The following is a 10,172-nucleotide window of genomic DNA, read 5'->3' as shown; positions in this document are numbered from 1 at the left end:
GAATCTGCGAACTAAACGATCATCTCATAAAAAGTGACGATCAATTGATCTAATTTAAATATGATTTAAGTAAGTGTAGGTCATCATTTGTTCAATTGGAGTGATCACAATATTTCGATATTTTCTCGATTGAGCGTTATATATAGATCTTCAGCCGACCTTAAGACTTTTCATAGAAGAATCTCTAACTACAAATCAACACTATTTCCACCATTAGATCGTTATTAAGAAATCCACAGGATCGATTTTAATAAAAATATTGTTTTTTGATGGAAAACACGTAGATTATTTCCAATTTCCCAATTTTTTCGTTATTTCTAGATCTACAGGAATATATTTAGAATTGCAATAGTGGTAATCTTGATTGTTAATCTTAATTGGTCTATAATTGATTTATAACTGAACATGAACGGATCATATTGATCAACTGATTCACTGATTACTATTTTCTTATTCGGAACGTTATATAAGGATTTACATTCGATTTTGTATGTCAATTGGATTGTTATTTAAATCACAGCAAATGGGGGTTTTATGGAAAATATAAGTGATCACAGATTTTCATTTTTTTCAATTGGTTATTTTCAATTTCACTTGGATCTACAGCCGATTTTAGGTTTTTCATACCAAAAACAGTTTTTGATGATATGAATGATCACAGATTTTTGGTATTTATTCAATTTGAGCCTTATTTAAGGATCTATAGTCAATGTTATCTATCGTGATTTGATGTAAAATATAAGTGATCGCAGATTATTATCATTTTCTCAACTGAAGAGTTATTTAAAGATTTCGGTAAAGATAATTTGGTGGTATTACAGTAATTGCTAACGATATCGAAAGATCATGAATGAATAAACGGTAACAATCTAGAGGTGATCGCTAAACAGATCTAGCTATAAAACCTCCAGTTCAGTTACCAAGTAATACTTTAAACTATTTTTAAATAAAATAATAAGACATTCCAACTAAAAAACTTAAATTACCTACAATTTAACCATAGCTAAACAAATAAAGTTCTGTTTAATTTACTTAAAATTCTACCTTATCGATGTCGCTTGAAGTGAAATACTCCATTTAGCAGATAATTACAGACAGTTTAGCTAATCCTTTCAACATAATGAGCCAACAGAAACATTAAAAGGGTGTTAACATAACCAAGGACCTTTTCTTTCACCAAAAATACAACTTTTTTCTCTCTAGACTGTCTCAACTCCCACTATGAGTTGAAGCAAAATAGGAAAAAAATCTCAAAAGCTGTATAAATTGTAAGATTTTTTTTGCTGCTGCTGGTTGGAGTGTTAGAATTTGCACAAACATCTATATTATCGAAAAGTTAACAGGTCATTAAGTTTGGCAAACTAAAAATATGTGTGAATAAAACCAAAAATATTTCTCAACCCACACAAAAAATTACACTTTAAAGGGTTTAAATTAGGTGTCATTGAAAGAATTAAAGCAAAAAGAAACATTAATAAAGTTAAGTAAAAAATATTTATTAACAACTTAAATACTGTTACACTAATATTTTTGGAATATTTTAGGAATACATGTTTTTGTCTAAAAATATTTTACGTTTTAACCATCCCGGCTAAATGACAGTTAAAAAAATATGGTTGCATACATTTTGTGTTGGCATTTTGTTTTTATACATTTTTTTTGCAAGTAAAACAAAAGATATTCAATCTTTTAACGTAAAACATCCTTTGCTGTGCATATTTTTTTGGGGGAAAATTACAGGCAAAAGTACAAACGTTTAAATATTTTTACATGGTTGAATGCAATCAACGAAACAGCATTTCTTAATACATACAGCTGCGTTCAAAATAATAGGAATGAGACTTAAAAATAATTGTGCTGCTCAATTTTAAAAAGAAACATTTACAGAAATCCAATGTTTTTTCACGATATTTGTTTGTTAAGTGTTTAAGATACAAAACGAATGAATTTTTTTATACAGGTTCATTAGTTTTTTTGGTATTCACTTTTTTCGAAATCCATATCCGATTTCGACTGTTCAAAAAAATAGGAGTACCGTATATTATATAACCTAAGTTAGATTAATTTACATTATTCGTTGTAAATATTAAAAATGTAATATAAAACTGTTATATTTAGATGATTTTAAGTAATTTTAAGCTCATTTCAGAATTATTTCATTTAAAATCCTGAAATAAAATGTCTGAATTGAAGAAAATGAAATCTGTTCAAATATCTTGAAAATTATGAAAATATCGCGAAAAAAATATGAAAAATCTCATGGTAATTTCATTAAAAGATTTTTTGAATACTTTTGCAAGTCAAATGTTTTAAAATTTCTCATAAAAAATAAACATTTTATTCAAATATTATAAGTGCTTCCCTTAAGCGGTTATAATTTTTTAAAATTAATCCCATTAGGGCGTCCCAAATTAGTGAAACTAAGCCAAATTGTAGTTATTAAACATCGTGATCAATATTCAGTTCAGATCAATTTTTAAACAAATCTTTTTTGAAAAAATTTAATTTCAGACCATAAAGCATATAGTGAAACCCATAAAGTTTGCCAAGTAACGCATTCAGAGGTGGTTTCATACATGGATGAATTTTTAATGCATGAATACGACAACAAATTACATTTTTTAATCTAAATGAATTCAGAAAATATGTTGGAAGTCCATTAATCAAAAAAAAAATAATATTAAGCTCTAACCAACTTTCAAAGAATTCGTATAATAGGAATGATTCATGATGGGTCTTGACAAAAAGGGTATGGTCTAATAAATTGTAAAATGGTATCGTAGACCAAATGTTGTAGGTAAACATATTACCCCAAGATATGTTCTCATATTTCCAATAAACAAATTTGATAAAATGGCGGTGTTGTGGTATGAAAACATTATTGATTCCAAATTGGTGGAAGGTCGTTCCATAGAAAGTAGGCCATTTCATGGTTGTCGACTTACTGATTCTAAAGCAAAACGTTAAAAGACCTTGCATATAACATCTTTTAAGGTTTTCTGAATAATTAACTGCATATTTGTGGATAATCGGCCACGACATGTTTCATCAAGCCCCTCAAAACCGTTGTCAGAAAGACATTAAGTTGCGGAGGCTCATATACCCAAATTCTAAATAAAATCTTGACAAAAATAACTGATGTTGTACTGCTACACATTAATTAATAATATTTTAGATGAAATTCCCTTCGTTTTTGTTTTTATTTTAAAAATATTTGAACTTAAAACGAATACTCCTATTATTTTGAACAACAGATTTTGTATACAAATTTAAAAAAATATAAATTTTTTTAAATAAATTTCTTAAATATTTAAAATAATGATTATAAAAATTAGAGAACAAGTTAAATAAACAAATTATAAAAATATTTAATTTAAAATCTAAATCTTTCACTAAAAAATTTATATTTAAATTTTTTGAAATTTTCACTCCTATTATTTTGAACGCAACTGTATGTATTGTTACATTTGGTAGTAAAAACAATTGAATGTTTCTAAAATTTCCCAAAATATTTATAAGGATATGAGTTTTGCTGCTATTTTAAACTAAAGTAAATGACATTCATATTATTTGGCTACATTTGTTTTTGACGACGTGTGGGCATTTCTGTTTTTTCTTTCACATTATTTCGAGGACCTTTGGCGTCTGTCTACAAGTTCAAATTGTTTGTTTTTTTCTCCCTCTGAATAGTTAGATACTTGAACTTTAAGTGTGTGGCTTCTATATGAATGTTTTTACAAATATCTTTTGAATTTGAATTTATATCTTTTGCAGCAATTTGATTTCTATTTGTGTATTAATATTCTTAAAATGGCATAAACGATATAGTTTGTTCAGATATAAAATGCATATGTTCAAGATGAAGTTGTAAGGAAGCAAAAATTTGCATCACAAGTAACACCTGTGTGCAGTTTAGACTAGACTACAGACTAGACTATAGACTAGACTACAGACTAGACTAAACTATAGACTAGACTATAGACTAGACTATAAACTAGATTATAGACTAGACTATAGTCTAGTCTAGACTATAGACTAGATTAAAGACTAGGCTATAGACTAGACTATAGACTAAACTATAGACTAGACTATAGACTAGACTATAGACTAGACTATAGACTAGACTATAGACTAGACTATAGACTAGACTATAGACTAGACTATAGACTAGACTATAGACTAGACTATAGACTAGACTATAGACTAGACTATAGACTAGACTATAGACTAGACTATAGACTAGACTATAGACTAGACTATAGACTAGACTATAGACTAGACTATAGACTAGACTATAGACTAGACTATAGACTAGACTATAGACTAGACTATAGACTAGACTATAGACTAGACTATAGACTAGACTATAGACTAGACTATAGACTAGACTATAGACTAGACTATAGACTAGACTATAGACTAGACTATAGACTAGACTATAGACTAGACTATAGACTAGACTATAGACTAGACTATAGACTAGATTATAGACTAGACTATAGACTAGACTATAGACTAGACTATAGACTAGACTATAGACTAGACTATAGACTAGACTATAGACTAGACTATAGACTAGACTATAGACTAGACTATAGACTAGACTATAGACTAGACTATAGACTAGACTATAGACTAGACTATAGACTAGACTATAGACTAGACTATAGACTAGACTATAGACTAGACTATAGACTAGACTATAGACTAGACTATAGACTAGACTATAGACTACACTATAGACTAGACTATAGACTAGACTATAGACTAGACTATAGACTAGACTATAGACTAGACTATAGACTAGACTATAGACTAGACTATAGACTAGACTATAGACTAGACTATAGACTAGACTATAGACTAGACTAGACTATAGACTAGACTAGACTATAGACTAGACTAGACTATAGACTAGACTATAGACTAGACTAGACTATAGACTAGACTATAGACTAGACTATATACTAGACTATAGACTAGACTATAGACTAGACTAGACTATAGACTATAGACTAGACTATAGACTAGACTATAGACTAGACTATAGACTAGACTATAGACTAGACTATAGACTAGACTATAGACTAGACTATAGACTAGACTATAGACTAGACTATAGACTAGACTATAGACTAGACTATAGACTAGACTATAGACTAGACTATAGACTAGACTATAGACTAGACTATAGACTAGACTATAGATAGACTATAGACTATACTATAGACTAGACTATAGACTAGACTATAGACTAGACTGTAGACAAGACTATAGACTAGACTATAAACTAGACAATAGACTAGACTATGACTAGACAATAGAATAGACTATAGACTAGACTATAGATTAGACTATAGATTAGACTATAGACTATAGACTAGACTATAGACTAGACTATAGACTAGACTATAGACTAGACTATAGACTAGACTATAGACTAGACTATAGACTAGACTATAGACTAGACTATAGACTAGACTATAGACTAGACTATAGACTAGACTATAGACTAGACTATAGACTAGACTATAGACTAGACTATAGACTAGACTATAGACTAGACTATAGACTAGACTATAGACTAGACTATAGACTCTATAGACTAGACTATAGACTAGACTTTAGACTAGACTATAGACTAGACTATAGACTAGACTATAGACTAGACTATAGACTAGACTATAGACTAGACTATAGACTAGACTATAGACTAGACTATAGACTAGACTATAGACTAGACTATAGACTAGACTATAGACTAGACTATAGACTAGACCGTAGACTATACTATAGACTAGACCATAGACTATACTATAGACTAGACCATAGACTAGACTATAAACTAGTCTTAAGACTAGACTTAAAACTAGACTATACTGTAGACTAGACTATAGCATAGACTATAGACTATACTATAGACTAAACTATAGGCTAAATATAGACTAAACTAGATTAAATACTAGACTCCACTCTAGATTAGTTCAAAAGTTTAAAAAAGTACGGAAAATGTCGTGGGAGTATTCGGTATTCGTCGATATTAAAAAGTACTAAGGTAATGAATTTCCCATACCTTATTGAAATGATACTTTACTTATTATGGTACGATACGTAAACTAAATCTGTAATAATAAATTCTTAACAAGTATGTTGTATAGATTCATAATGAACACTTTTATCAGGAAGAAAATACGAAAAATATATAGAGATATTAAAAAATATACAATCCTTTCTAAAGCCCTTATATTTTCGCAAACATTTCTATAAATGTTGGAAAAACAAAATCTTAAGCTTACTTAAGTAACAGCAAACAAATGCATATGTACTCGTAAATGATATTATACTCCATATGATTGCAAATTTTATTACTTGAAGACAATTTTAATGAATACAAATGGTCAACAGGTCGTTTAAGAAAAAGACACACAATACTACAAAGAAAAACTAAGAACCAGATAACGATGTAAAATATCGTAAAGATTTTATGGTAATGTATGCAAAAAACAAAATATCTTAACAGAAAAATCTAAGCAACCAAAAAAAAGGAAGCAACTTTGTATGACTTATGTTCGAAAAAGGCGCCACAATACAAAAACTTCGATATAATTTCAAGCATATAATAAAGATTTTAAATAAACAACAAATACAAAAACATACTATTAAAGTTTATTAGTTTAGTTTTTGTGGAAATATGAATATGAGCATAAAAAAACATTTTATAGATGTTAAACATTTTATAGGAAACATGTGGTAAAATGTATGGGGATGTTCATATTTATTTTACAAATTATGTATTATTAATTTGACAATTTGTGGTGTTTTTCTAAACCAGACAAAAACAACAAATTCGTTTATAATTAACTTTAAATTTAGAGTCATTTTAAAATGTTTACTAACTATATAACTACAAATTGCATGTTTATTTTGTTATAATCAAAAAACCACGTGTTTTGCGGGAGTTTTTGTTGAAACTTAACTAAATCGGGGAAAAAATCCAAAACATTTTAGCCAGCAACGTGTTGTAAACAACAACACGTGGTCTATACAACACACAACGGCAAAGCACAGACAACCACCAACATCATGACGAAGGATGACTTTATTTCGAAAAGGGCTAGCTCTCCACTCCTTCTCCCTACTCTGACGTTTTTCAAACATAGTGTCCTTTTACCACTGTGTGTTGTTTAAACATACGAAAATCACATTATTATTTATGTTCCTAAATGCAAACTAAACTGCCACCGACCTGCTCGCACTCGCTGATCCCTCTATTACACACACACGATGTGGTTCAGTTGATAAACGTTTTTAGTAGCTGCAACAATAACAACCACAAATGGTTCAATTGGCACAACAACTACTAGACGACCACTTTAGTAAAAACAATACAAAATAAAACCAGTTCTGTAAAGGCGAGCATATTCGCTTATGTACTATACCCTAAACCAGTCCTATAGTCTAGTATATAGTCTAGTCTATAGTCTAGTCTATAGTCTAGTCTATAGTCTAGTCTATAGTCTAGTCTATAGTCTAGTCTATAGTCTAGTCTATAGTCTAGTCTATAGTCTAGTCTATAGTCTAGTCTATAGTCTAGTCTATAGTCTAGTCTATAGTCTAGTCTATAGTCTAGTCTATAGTCTAGTCTATAGTCTAGTCTATAGTCTAGTCTATAGTCTAGTCTATAGTCTAGTCTATAGTCTAGTCTATAGTCTAGTCTATAGTCTAGTCTAGCTAGTCTATAGTCTAGTCTATAGTCTAGTCTATAGTCTAGTCTATAGTCTAGTCTATAGTCTAGTCTATAGTCTAGTCTATAGTCTAGTCTATAGTCTAGTCTATAGTCTAGTCTATAGTCTAGTCTATAGTCTAGTCTATAGTCTAGTCTATAGTCTAGTCTATAGTCTAGTCTATAGTCTAGTCTATAGTCTAGTCTATAGTCTAGTCTATAGTCTAGTCTATAGTCTAGTCTATAGTCTAGTCTATAGTCTAGTCTATAGTCTAGTCTATAGTCTAGTCTATAGTCTAGTCTATAGTCTAGTCTATAGTCTAGTCTATAGTCTAGTCTATAGTCTAGTCTATAGTCTAGTCTATAGTCTAGTCTATAGTCTAGTCTATAGTCTAGTCTATAGTCTAGTCTATAGTCTAGTCTATAGTCTAGTCTATAGTCTAGTCTATAGTCTAGTCTATAGTCTAGTCTATAGTCTAGTCTATAGTCTAGTCTATAGTCTAGTCTATAGTCTAGTCTATAGTCTAGTCTATAGTCTAGTCTATAGTCTAGTCTATAGTCTAGTCTATAGTCTAGTCTATAGTCTAGTCTATAGTCTAGTCTATAGTCTAGTCTATAGTCTAGTCTATAGTCTAGTCTATAGTCTAGTCTATAGTCTAGTCTATAGTCTAGTCTATAGTCTAGTCTATAGTCTAGTCTATAGTCTATAGTCTAGTCTATAGTCTAGTCTATAGTCTAGTCTATAGTCTAGTTTATAGTCTAGTCTATAGTCTAGTCTATAGACTAGTCTATAGTCTAGTCTATAGTCTAGTCTATAGTCTAGTCTGTAGTCCATATGGTCAATAGCCGTGTCTATAGTCTAGTCTTCAATTTTCATTGCCTGGTGTAGGGTATAACTAAATACAGCACAACCGAGAAAAAAGCCCACATACCCGACTTTCGTTCAGACTTGTCTGTCTTTTTCTGATATGATGAGGAGTAACGACCAAAAGATAGAAGTAACAAACATTACAATCACACACATTTGAAGCAGCAGGAGTAAATACGAAAACTGTAACCAGCAAAAAGTGTTGGTCTTAAAAAAACACCACAAAAAAACGGGGAGACTTATAGTCAGTGTAAACATCGAAGCAAACCAAAGATTTTGTTTGGATAACAGTTCTTTAAGGAATCCAATCACGTAGAATTTCTTACAGTATTATTGAGTGGTTGTGGGCACTAGTCACCGATGATGGGCAGGAGTGCTAGTAGAAAGAAAAATGACAAACTAAAAATAAATAAAATCAAAGGCTTTTTATTAGAAATGCATACCAAATTAGAGGAGAGCTAAGGAGAAAGGGAAAAGCAAAATACAATTGGAAAAATGATGTCTTAAGGAAATATCAGTAAAAGAATATTGTAATGTCTGCTTTGCATTAGGTACTTACAAGTTTTCAAAACAAAAAAAAGCTTCGCTGAATCAGAATTTCTAAATTATATATGGTTTTCGAGATATAACATCTTTATTTATAAAAAAAAATCTGTTATGTGATCCGAAAAACAAATCTGTGGACTTTAAAATGACATTAACATTAAAAGTCGGTCTAAACTGTTTTTACACAAAATTTCGCACCGTGTACTTTTTCAGCGAAATGAGAGCAAAGATCCTCATCTTTAATTTAAATCTATAACTTAAAATCAGAGTAAATCGTAGACATTGTGTTTGCCACAAAAAAAACTGCACTAAAAATAGACCCCACACACGCACATCGAATGCATTTCATATGCCCCAAACAGTAAAAACAAATAATGCGCCTCAAGTTCATGAAAGAGAGACCGATAACGAGACTCGTAGACTTTACCGACACCATGCGATGTTCACATACAAACAACTTTGTCACATAGACAAACAACAAGAGCAGAAAAATAAAAAAAAAAACAATTTAATTTAACGAATGCAAACGAACAACGAAATTCTCCCAAAAAAGAAACACGAATTGCATTTCAACGACAAGACACAGTTGTACAACGAAATGAGAAAATAAGAGCAACTAGAGATAAAAGTCAACCAAAAAACGTTAGAAACAAACAAAAGAGTTTGGAGCGGAGCCAGTTGGTTTTGCAAAATGTTTAACACAATATGCACAACGACTGACTGCAGTCAGTAATGGAGGAATAAGAAACAACGGGTGCTATATGAGGGCCACAAACAACCGACAAATGTGTGGCATCTACAGGCATATAGGGGAGAGTATGCGTTTGTAACTGTGTAAATTGTTTGAACAGAACTCACATGTGTTTTTTCGATGGATGATGCTCTTTGAACGCATTTCAACTCTTCTCCCAAAGCCAAGAGGATGATGTTGTTTGTTTGTGTAGATGTGGAGGTTCATTTTCATGTTGTTGATGATGATGACGATTGCGACTACTACGACGACGACTTCGACGATGAAAACATTAGCGACACTAG

Source organism: Lucilia sericata, unplaced genomic scaffold (genome assembly GCF_015586225.1).
Source record: "Lucilia sericata isolate MDLA Ls3-8-SP2 unplaced genomic scaffold, ASM1558622v1 Contig001342F_arrow, whole genome shotgun sequence".
In the NCBI taxonomy this organism is placed as follows: domain Eukaryota; kingdom Metazoa; phylum Arthropoda; class Insecta; order Diptera; family Calliphoridae; genus Lucilia; species Lucilia sericata.
The sequence above is the reverse complement of the archived record's forward strand: the minus strand, read 5'-3'. Positions refer to the sequence as shown.